An 11035-nucleotide genomic window follows, 5' to 3' on the forward strand; every position below is an offset into this window, starting at 1 on the left:
TTCACACGAACAATAAGATCCTGCTCTGTGTGCAATTTTTGGCACATGCAACAAACAGTGATAAAAATTTGTTGAACCAGGTTCAATCCATGATTTTCTACAAAAGATAACACCTGTTCCAAGCCAGGAATACAACAGTTATTATCCATTCGTTTTATGGTTATTTGATTTTATTCTTGTAAAATTTAAAACGTAAGCCAATATATGAGGCATTCTTAACTGTATCTGTTGTCTCCTTTATTGCAAGTTTGACTGGGTAGATGCTTTCAACATGTTCTCCAAATTATGAATTATTTAGTCAAAGGACATCATCTATATAGCGGAAAGTGAAGTTAAAGAGAAGTACTTCTTTTCCATCTTCATATGAATATTTCGTATGAAGTCAGACTCATATAAATAAAGAAACAGGACACAAAAAAGAGGAGCACAGTTATGTCCTTAGGGAATGGCGATTGTTGGAAGGTAAACAAAATATGGTCAACCAAAGAGAGAGCTTGTCATAACATTACCATACATTTTAATGACGTTTTCGAGATCACCAACATTGAAAAGACTACTTTGAGGGCGTAATTCATTCAATTCATAATTTATTCTTAGTTTTTATCAGGCAAATATTTCTAACTAGGTCCTACTGCATATTCAAAAAAAATAATATGACAGTCCGTAATGTCAAATATCAGTTAGTAAATACATACTTAAGTAAGAATTCATATCTTTACTCCTCAAGTTTCTCCGATGTCGTTTGAATTTAATGATATTCAGAGGCAATACGTTTTTTTTATATTTTTTAGTAACTTGTTTTTTACCGCCTGTTACAGATTGACAAATACTATAAAAACATTAATCATTTTTTCAACACATAAAGTCTTGAAAAACAGATAAATTAACATCCATGGAGAAATTTGTTGATTATCCAAATGAGAGATGAACAATCTTTCAGCTTCAATAAAACCTAATATGCATAACTCATTATCCAATCATCATAATAAATACATTTGTAAAGTTATTATATTATAAGCAAGGTACCGTTTTAAATAGATGTCTCTCTTGACATAAATAGAGTGTGAAATTACGGGCGGATACCATCAAATTCATTCTTAATATTGTAGCATAAAACATATGTATAATTGTATTGAAACGAATTATAAACCATGTTCATGTCAGATGACAACTTCCATTATTAAATTGAAAAGTACACAATCTTTGGTGTAGAGTCCATTTCCGCAACACTTCACTTAATATGACGTTGGTCTTATTGCGGGTAGTGTTTCGTAATTTGGAACAGAACGGATATGATCTCTGAACTAGAGTTTTGTCTATTACCATTCCTTGCAAAAAATGGGTGGACAATTAGAGTTAGAGATTCCTCACAACCACACACTCCAATTACAACCACCATTGGTAATTTTGAAGTTATTGAGTAAACTTTTATCAAATTGTGTCTGAACGGTCAAACTTCATCCCTCAAGACGTTATCTATTCATGTACACATGTGTGTACATAACTGCAATTTATTTCTGTGTCCATTAACCTTCATTCTGTAAGCTCTTCTACACAAAGATGACACATCATAAAAAGAACATTTTGCAAAAAGCAGGTAGCAGTATGTTTAAGTTTCTTTTTTTACTTTTCTTTGTTATACTCGAACAATACATAAAAACAGACAAGACCATAACCAAAAACGAAACTTGATAAAATGACAGACCATTTATGGCTACGTACAATACACAGAAACATACAAATCATATAGTTGATTGACTGCATAATGCTAAACTTCCATTTCCATCCAAATATCTAATGAATAATCTGAAAGACGAATACAACAAAACACAAATGAAATAGTGTGCTCTTGATAGCAATTCCTAATATTCTAGTAACAATAGCCATTATGTTGTGCTATCAGTTTGTTTCATGTTAATATGTATAATTTAAAACTATTTTTTTTAACCATCAACCTTGTGGATTTTCATAAATAGTTTTTTCTTTAAGCATTTTAACTGTTAAAAAATGTCAATATTTCAAGTATTAATATTAACCAAAAACAATATCGATTAAATAGTTCAAAGTACTAAGATTTATCCTGTTATCGAATATATTTTAAAAGCTTTTCATAACTAGAAATATTACTTTACCCACTGACATTTATAATGAACCTAAACAGAGATGTGTGATTTATGATATGTCATTTTAGACCTAGTGCCTTTCGTGACATATAACTGTTTTCCAAAGAAGCTTTGATTCTTGATAGCTGTTCTTTAAAAGAACCAATACTGTGAAGTATTTACATCACAAACACGCTATACACGCATTTATAAATTGTTTTCTTCTCCAGCCACTTGGCCGTTAAAGTTTCAACACAGATATTCATAAAAGGCATACAGAACTTTCCGTTTAAAACTATTTTAAGCATTTTAGAGCTCAGATGACAAACAAGTCTATACGATGGATAGATTGATGTAGAGTATGCAATCACTGTAAAGAAAATTAACAAGCATCCAGGAAAACCTGTTGTCATCGATTTTAAATACATTTACATTTATGATATACAGTGTCAAGAACGTTACCAGCCAGTATCCTGTTTAAATTGATTTACAAGATTTAAACAAAGTGCATTATTATGTAATATCACGGTTCATGTACTTGGAGATGCTCTGTGATATTAGTCATCGTGATAATCTTTATAAATATGTATATATACGGATGAATAAAGCATTAAAGTAAATATTCATTAACATTACATAACTATATTGCAGTATAAATACATAGTACACAAAGACAAATTAGGAGAGCGAATATGTAGGACTAACAGATTTCGGGATATGTTATCAGTATAGCATGTTTGAGGCATATCTTTACATATAAGGGCTTTTCATCAAATCCACGTCCCGTTACATGTTGCAGGAAGCTACTATTGTGAAAATACCTGTTATCTTTTCAAAATATACGTAACATAACCTATTTAAAAGTATGTAACTTAAATTATAGTTTACATCAATACAATCCTCTTTGGAAATTAAAAAACAAGTGAAATGAAAAAAAAGTATATGTATGAATCTCATCAAAGAGTACCAGTCTAAATATTCAGTACATCTGACGCAAGTTACGTCATCTCAAAACTCGAGTTGCCTTGAATCAAAATCTAAAAGGTAAAATAAAACAAGGAATCGAAAATAATTGAAACATTTTTGCCATATTCAGCATGTGGTAGAAATAACCGTATAAATTAAAAGTCATATGAAACGACTGACTGGTCAAAAATAATGTTTATCCAATGCATGAATATATCATACACTAAGTCTTGTGTGCACGTCTTCTCAAAACTCGAGTTTGCCTTGAATCAAAATCTAAAAGGTAAAATAAAACAAGGAATCGAAAATAATTGAAACATGTTTGCAATATTCAGCATGTGGTAGAAATAACCGTATACATTAAAATTCATATGAAACGACTAACTGGTGAAAAATAATGTTTATCCAATTCTTGAACTAATGCATGTATATATATCATACACTTAGTCTTGTGTGCACGAGTTTATCAGTTTTTACGTAAACATATCGTATAATCGTCAATTTTTTGTTCTCTGTTTGTTATGATGTGAACATAGGCAGCTAATCAATTGTCGTGTTTTGAAGATTAGTTAACCGATTCTCACCTAATATTAAACAATAAAAAGGAAGCATGGATATTGAGCACGTGTAGAAAATTTACAATCAGATAATAGTTTATTTCAATGACAGATCCATGGGTATTTAGATCACCGGATTTTTACGAGAAGGGTCACGCTAAGGTCACTTGCATGCGGAAAATATGTCGGCGAATTTGAGGTTTCATATGACGTCAAATCATGAAAATCGATGAGGAATACAAATCAAGGTAACAAACAAAACCTTTTGAGTTTTACAAACGTCGAAAAGTAAATAACATTAATGCTGAACTCAATTGAAAATTCAAAACGGATTATTTGTTATCAAATGGCAACATCAAATCTAACTAGCAGTATACAAACATTGTACACAAAGAAAATAAGAAAATCAAAAATGTATAACTTACAGTTTTCTTAATAGATTATTGGTATTACTTGTATAAGGTATATTATTTTTATAATTCAAACTCAAGTCCGTTACCTTTAATTGTAACAAGATTTTACTCTTGTGGAAAAACAACTTTTCTAATTATACATAAGATGACAAAAACATATATGCAATTAAAATGACTTTTTACACAATACAATCACCATTGGAAATTACATAACAAATCTAAAGAAAATATCAAATACATAAAGCTCTTCAAAGAATACCAGGCTATTTAATCATTGCTTGACGCATATTACATCAAAACTCTACTTTGACTTAAATCGAAATCTTAAAGGTCAAATAAAATAAGAATTCTAAAAGAATTTAAAACTTCCAAACATGTTATCCATATTAAGCCCGTGGTAGAAAAAAATGTTTATATAAGTTAAGGCAACAGTAACATGAGTAATTTATCCACGTTTAAATCTAACAAATCGGTTAGGACATTGTAGGAAGACAAATCAAGGTAAATAAATAAATGTCTGAAAAGCATCGAGACTGGTTGCTTAACAGTGTAAGCATCTGCTGTATACAACTGTCATACAAGTAAGAGGTTTAACTAGCTTTAAAACCAGTTTGTTTAATCCACAATTTTCTGCATGAGAAAATGCACTTATCAAGTCAGAAGTATGACATTTGTTGTCCATTCGCATGATGTGTTTGAGCTTTTGATTTTGCCTATTATTTAGGGACTTTCTGTTTTGTATTTTTCTCGGTAGTTAGTATTTTTATTTCTGCTAAATATACATCTCCTGCCGTGCAAATCTACTCAAAGACACAACCCATAAGACAACAGAGTATGCTCTTACGGTATCAAAAGATCTGAGACCACGGAAACATGTTCCAGGTGAATTTAGACAAAGACAAATCGTCGACGATGACCATAAAACTTATGTAATGTAGAGTGCAGTTGTTCTCCATCATCATAATTCTTTTGTTGTTTCAAGTAAATCATGGTAATGATGTCCGTATTGTGTCAACTTGCACATGAGTAAAGAAGCACCTGAAATATATGGGGTGGGGCAGAGGGTAATGTTATAGCTCAGAAATGGGAAGTTGACTATTGTGACAATCATAACATGCAACAAACATTTTAGTTCTAAGTTATCCATCTATATTTATATCGAAGAAAATTCACTGGGAAATGTATGAGATACAAAAACACACTGAAATGTGGGAATTAAAGTGACACGACATCATTATTATATCTGAAAGTGAAATTAATGAACCTTGTAGGATTTGTTCTCCTTTTGTCTTTCAGATGATTTTGTAAGAAGTCTGCTTTATGTGAGAACAAAGACAAGTAGGCGAATATGGTTCCCCTTAGAATACCGACTGTTTGTTACCAAGAATGAATATCTTAATAGAGCAAGCATCCTTTTATAATGTCCTGTTACGTGAATAATGATTTAAATATGACGAACAAACTATAAACATTGACGAAAACTATATTCGTAGGACACTTTATACTTTTTTATATATTAATTGACAAGTATGGGTAAATATAGCAAGGTATGGTTAAAACCATCTATTTTTATTCTATTTTCTAATCTTACAGTTTGACACAAGTTTTCGATAGGATTAAAACTTTCAATTCATAACATTCGAGTTATTACACATATATTCTATTTCTTTTGAATAAAAAAGATATGATATATTCTCATGCGATATCAATATGACCACAACAAAAAAATTCTGAAAGACATATAGTGGCAATCAAAGGTTTTTACGATAGAAAATTATCTATACAATATACATGAAGTCAAAGTAGTCCATTACCTAAATGAAATTGTCAATACATGTAATAGTCAATAATTGCGATTTCCAACAAGTTCCTCAAAGAGCAAACATCTCTACAAGAACACTAGTCTACTGACCAACTAATGCCTCCTTCGTGTGTGATTTTGTTTGACAATGAATCTGAGTTTCAATATTGTATCATATTATTTTTTGTATGATATTTTTATTATCATTAATTTCTAATTCCTAGTTTTTGGGACGAGAGCATGCAACCTTTTTTGAAAACTATCTTGATTTTGTTTATTGAATAAAGAAACTGTTTAATGTAGATTTAAAGTAAAAACATTCTCATCTATCTAAGACCCAATATGATAAATGATTCAGCAGTTTTCTGATTTGTATTTCTTGTCAGATTTAATCAAAAGGAAAATGAATGAAATGGATGAAAGTGTGAATTTTTAACTTTTTCTTTCATTTTATCAACATAAATCAAGGATGTCACACGTGTTTCTAGAATAACCTTCATTGAGAAGAATAGTTATCAAAAGTTATGAAATCAAAATATAAAAGGAGTGTTAGATGTCACTAGTGTCATTGCATATATAATGCAGTGACATCTACTACCCACATTGTTTTCTGTATATTATAAATACGTTTGAGTACATACTGTGCCAAATTCAAATTTAATGACGTCGCATTTGATCCATTCAATACAAGAAATACGGAATAATAGAAGGCGATAGTATTGATATAATCTATTTTAAAAGTAGTGCGATAATATATATAAAAATAGATGATGTGGTATGATTGCCAATGGGACAACCGTCCACAAGAGACCAAAATGACACAGAAATAAATATCTATAGGTCACCGTACCGTATACTCCAAATAACACGTGCACTTGTTGATATGAAGATGACAGAGCACGTTCGTCATTTGAATAACCTTTAATACAATAATATATCATTTGAAACAGTAACATTGCGAAGAAAATTGTAACAGTATAAACCTCAAGATTATGAAAATGTCACTTTGTTGTTTAACATGAAAAATATCTGAAAGAAAACTTTGATTCTATCTAAATGGTTTTAGTTTTAATCTTGTTAGCGTAAAGATGAACAAGGTCATTTCCTTGATATTATTCAATCTCTAGTATATCATTTTTATTTTGATCGTTGTTCATTACTCGTCTATATTTGAAATCTATTTCTATTGTGATATTTTTTTTGTCTTTTAAAGGTAATTTGTTCTTTCGAGTATTCAATTTAAAAAAAAGGCAATTGTAATAAAGAAATAAGTGTTCAGATGTCTGTTTACAAAATATATCCTTAATGTCAGGATTCGTTATTGGCTAAGATTTCTATGATATGAAATATTGAAAATATACATCGAACGAATTCAAGTACATACGCAATTCTATATAGATCTTAAATACCGTCACAATACTAGCCTATGTTTTGTCAAACGTAATGGGATTTTAACAGGGTGCCTTACTATTGCGAGCTATAGTAACATGACTTGTGTAAAACTATTCCAATATGAAAAACAGCGGTCTAATCTATTTATGAACCACACATCCAGATAAGAGCATCGAATGCATAAAGTTGATATAACGTGATGTTTTAACTTTTTACATCACTGTGTCGATACCTTTGCTGGTGAACTATCATCCCCGAGGGTATCATCAGCTCAGTAGTCAGTACTTCGGTTCTGACGATTTATAACAATCCTTTCAAAAATTATTCGTTTATAAATTTGAAAATTTTAAAGAAATGAAGGTTTCAATTCTCTCAGGTGAAGTTAACCTTAGATTGATTCGGCTATTTAGTCATATCATTTTTGGTCATATGCCCCAAAACAGTTATTTAGTAGTGCTTTTCTTTTAAACAAAAAACGCAAATGTATTAGTCTTTGGACAAATTTTATCAAAATTTAAAAAATGTCTAATAGTTTGTATGTATGTATGTACGAAGATCCCTCCGTTTACGGAGCACCCCTCGAGAGCTGCGAGGGTACAGTGGAATCCGTGTACACTCCCTATCGGGATTAATGGAGATGTGTCACTAACGTATTTACAATGTTCAATATTTACAAGGACAATCCCCACCCAACACCAGGGAGTGTTAGGACACCGGGCAGAGTCTGTTATTATGGTGGAGGAAGCCGAAGTACTCGGAGAGAACCACCGGGCTGCTCGGCGGGAACAGACAAACCGAAGAGATATCAGCAGATTGATCTCCAGGTCAAAGTCGGGAGCAACTTTGACCAACCGAGGCCCCCATAGTACCCATTCTAGTTTAAACTCCGGTCTGGGTACCAGAGATGTGTGTGAGAGGGTGAAAATTGCCCTTCTAATGTACTGATATTTTTAGCACCCCGAGTGAGAATCGAACTCGGGACCTTCAGCACTGTAGCCATCGGTCTTAACCACTAGACCACGAACTCACATACATAGTTTTAAATGAAAATAGGAACCATTTTATCTTAATTGGGTCTGTAATTCAGTTTGACAGCTTCAGACATGCTAATTTTTTACCATCTCAAATAACAAATATTATATTTATTTTTCCTAAGAAGTTATCTAAGAAAGTTGTGGTGTGGTACCACCAAATCATAGTACGTCACATCCGGTTGCATATGAAAAAGGGTCGAAAAATATATTGTTTCTTTAATTTGACGGTTATAGATAATTAATCATACGTTTTATTGCAGTGAAAAAAATTGGGGTCATGAACATATGTCTTGGGTATTTCAAAGCATCATATTTTTTTTATTTGGGGTTTCTATAGACTATTTTAGAGACTTACGGTTACATGGGCACTTAAGTATTTCTTTATTTGAAACACAGAATGATTCTGTACAATTTTTTAAAAAGTGCAAATTTAACAAAGATTTATAGTAACATCAATGAGGTATTACACACTACGGGCAGACGTCGTCTCTGTAAGATGATATATGTATGGAAAAAAGTCAACATAGATACCAGGATTGAAATTTTATATTTGCGCCAGACGCGCGTTTCGTCTAAAAAAACTCATCATTGATGCTCAAATAACAAAAATATTAAAAAGGAAATTGAAGAGCATTGAGGATCAAAAATTTCTAGAAATTTTGCCAAATACAGCTGAGGTAATATTTTCCTGAGATGGTAAAGTCTTAGTGTAAATATAGTTTGAAGCCTATGTTTACGTCATAGACAGTTTTATTTTATGCAGAATACTAAAGGGATTATTTTAAAAATCACCTTTATCTATAAAATACACCACAAGTGGTTAATTAATGTTTAAAATGTAATAGGCAAAAGGATAAACTGAACTTAATGACGTAGCCAAACTTAATTTAACAAACTGAAATCATGTTATTTTTTACATGAACTGGATTTTGAAATACAGGACGCTATTAACATATGAAAAAGTATAACAAAATGATAAAAGCAAATAATCTAAAGACAATGTATCTGGAAGATAAAGGTTATAGTAGCAAAAGGAAATAAAAGATTAGAAAATAGCATTTGAAATATTGAGGTGTTTTGAGCATAATATAAATACAGTATTATCAACCCCTTTTCTATCATATTTGGTTTTTTACTTGAACATGCAGAACATAAATGTTTTGTAAAATTTTGAAAGCTTACATTATTTTTTCAAATCACTGTGAGTGATTGAAACAGAAACACAAACGTTACTGATCTTCATGTCATTGTGATGTCGATATCTTTTCACTGTTATGATTTTTGCCGTATGTTGCAATTGCTTTTTTTTACAATCAAGAGCTGTTGGATATTTACGTTGCATCTAGCGTTACATTTAAGATACATTTTTTGTTATTGATTAGATCTTTTTTAATATATTTGCGACTTAAAATAAACTCAATCATTAACAGATCATTTCAAGCAGTTTCTTCACCCTTAGACCAAAACTGTTCAAAGGTTTATTTTGTCATTGCTTTCAAGAGCTGAATATCCGTGTGATAAAATACATTCATTTCATCTGAGGTTCTGTTCGTATCAGATGCTAGTTGTTAAGTAAGTCAAAACGTTTTCATCAGACGTGTGAAAAATATTTTGGACTTATCAAATTTAATAGTATTCAGCAAAAAATGATAATGACCATTTATTCAGAGTTGGAGCAGTGACAACTGTACAAGAAATAAGACTTTTATTCACAAGAAATCAGACTTGATAATCACTCTACATTACGGTAGCTGGTCGTCTGATTGTTATACTTGACTTACTGACTCTAGTCTTAGTAATACAACTCGATATTTTATTAAGCTGTTTTCATCAGTTCATGTGTCCTGGTTGATATTTACTGCCAAGAAAAAGGGAATTAGAACTAAGATCTACAGTTGCTATGAATTTGTATTTTGACTTTTCGATAAAAATGTATGCTTCATTCAGGATTTTGTATTTCAAATTTCATTTATGTGTGAAAAGAGAGACAACTGTTTTTAAAGCATGTGTATTAAGATTTTAGTCTTTGTGATATTTGGTAATCCATGTGAACATTTCGTGTATCATATGGTTTTCCTACACGTACGTGTTAAAAGTTTTGTTAAAAGTAATTGTTTTCAATTTCCTTTTTCTACATAAGAAATTACATGTACAAAGTCAGGAATATGACAGTTCTTATCTATTCGTTTGATGTTTTTTTGTGATTTTACTTTGTCCCAATGCTTGGTTCTCAACATATGTTTTATCAGTTTAAATTTAAGCAGTGCAACTAAATGTTAATATGGACATTTTCGTTTCAGGTGTTAAACCACAATTGATTTCCCCTATTATTCTTTTTTTTTTTTTTATTATTTTGTGCAGAATTTATCTTTGTTTCAAATAAAGACATACTCGGCAAAAGTAAAATTGTATCCTGTCCAGTACCATAGACAATATTTCACATAACATTTCATTACATTTAAGAATATAACCATCACTGGAAGTTATCCAAGCAAATGTTCACCTCTTTTATATCTGTGTACAAGCTTTAAAAACCATTTATGTAACTTCAAGTTACCAACATATTCCATAGAAACCCCAAATAAAAAAATAATGGTGCTTTCAAACACCCAAGATACATGTTAATGACCCGGATTATTTTTGATGTAATCAAATGTAGGATTAATTTCCTACAGCTGTCAAATTCAAGGGAATATTTTGTTAACCCTATTTCGTATGCAACTAGATGTGACGTCCTATGATTTTGTGGTATTACACCTCAACTGGTATT

This window comes from Mytilus edulis, chromosome 10, assembly GCF_963676685.1.
Source record: "Mytilus edulis chromosome 10, xbMytEdul2.2, whole genome shotgun sequence".
NCBI lineage: Eukaryota > Metazoa > Mollusca > Bivalvia > Mytilida > Mytilidae > Mytilus > Mytilus edulis.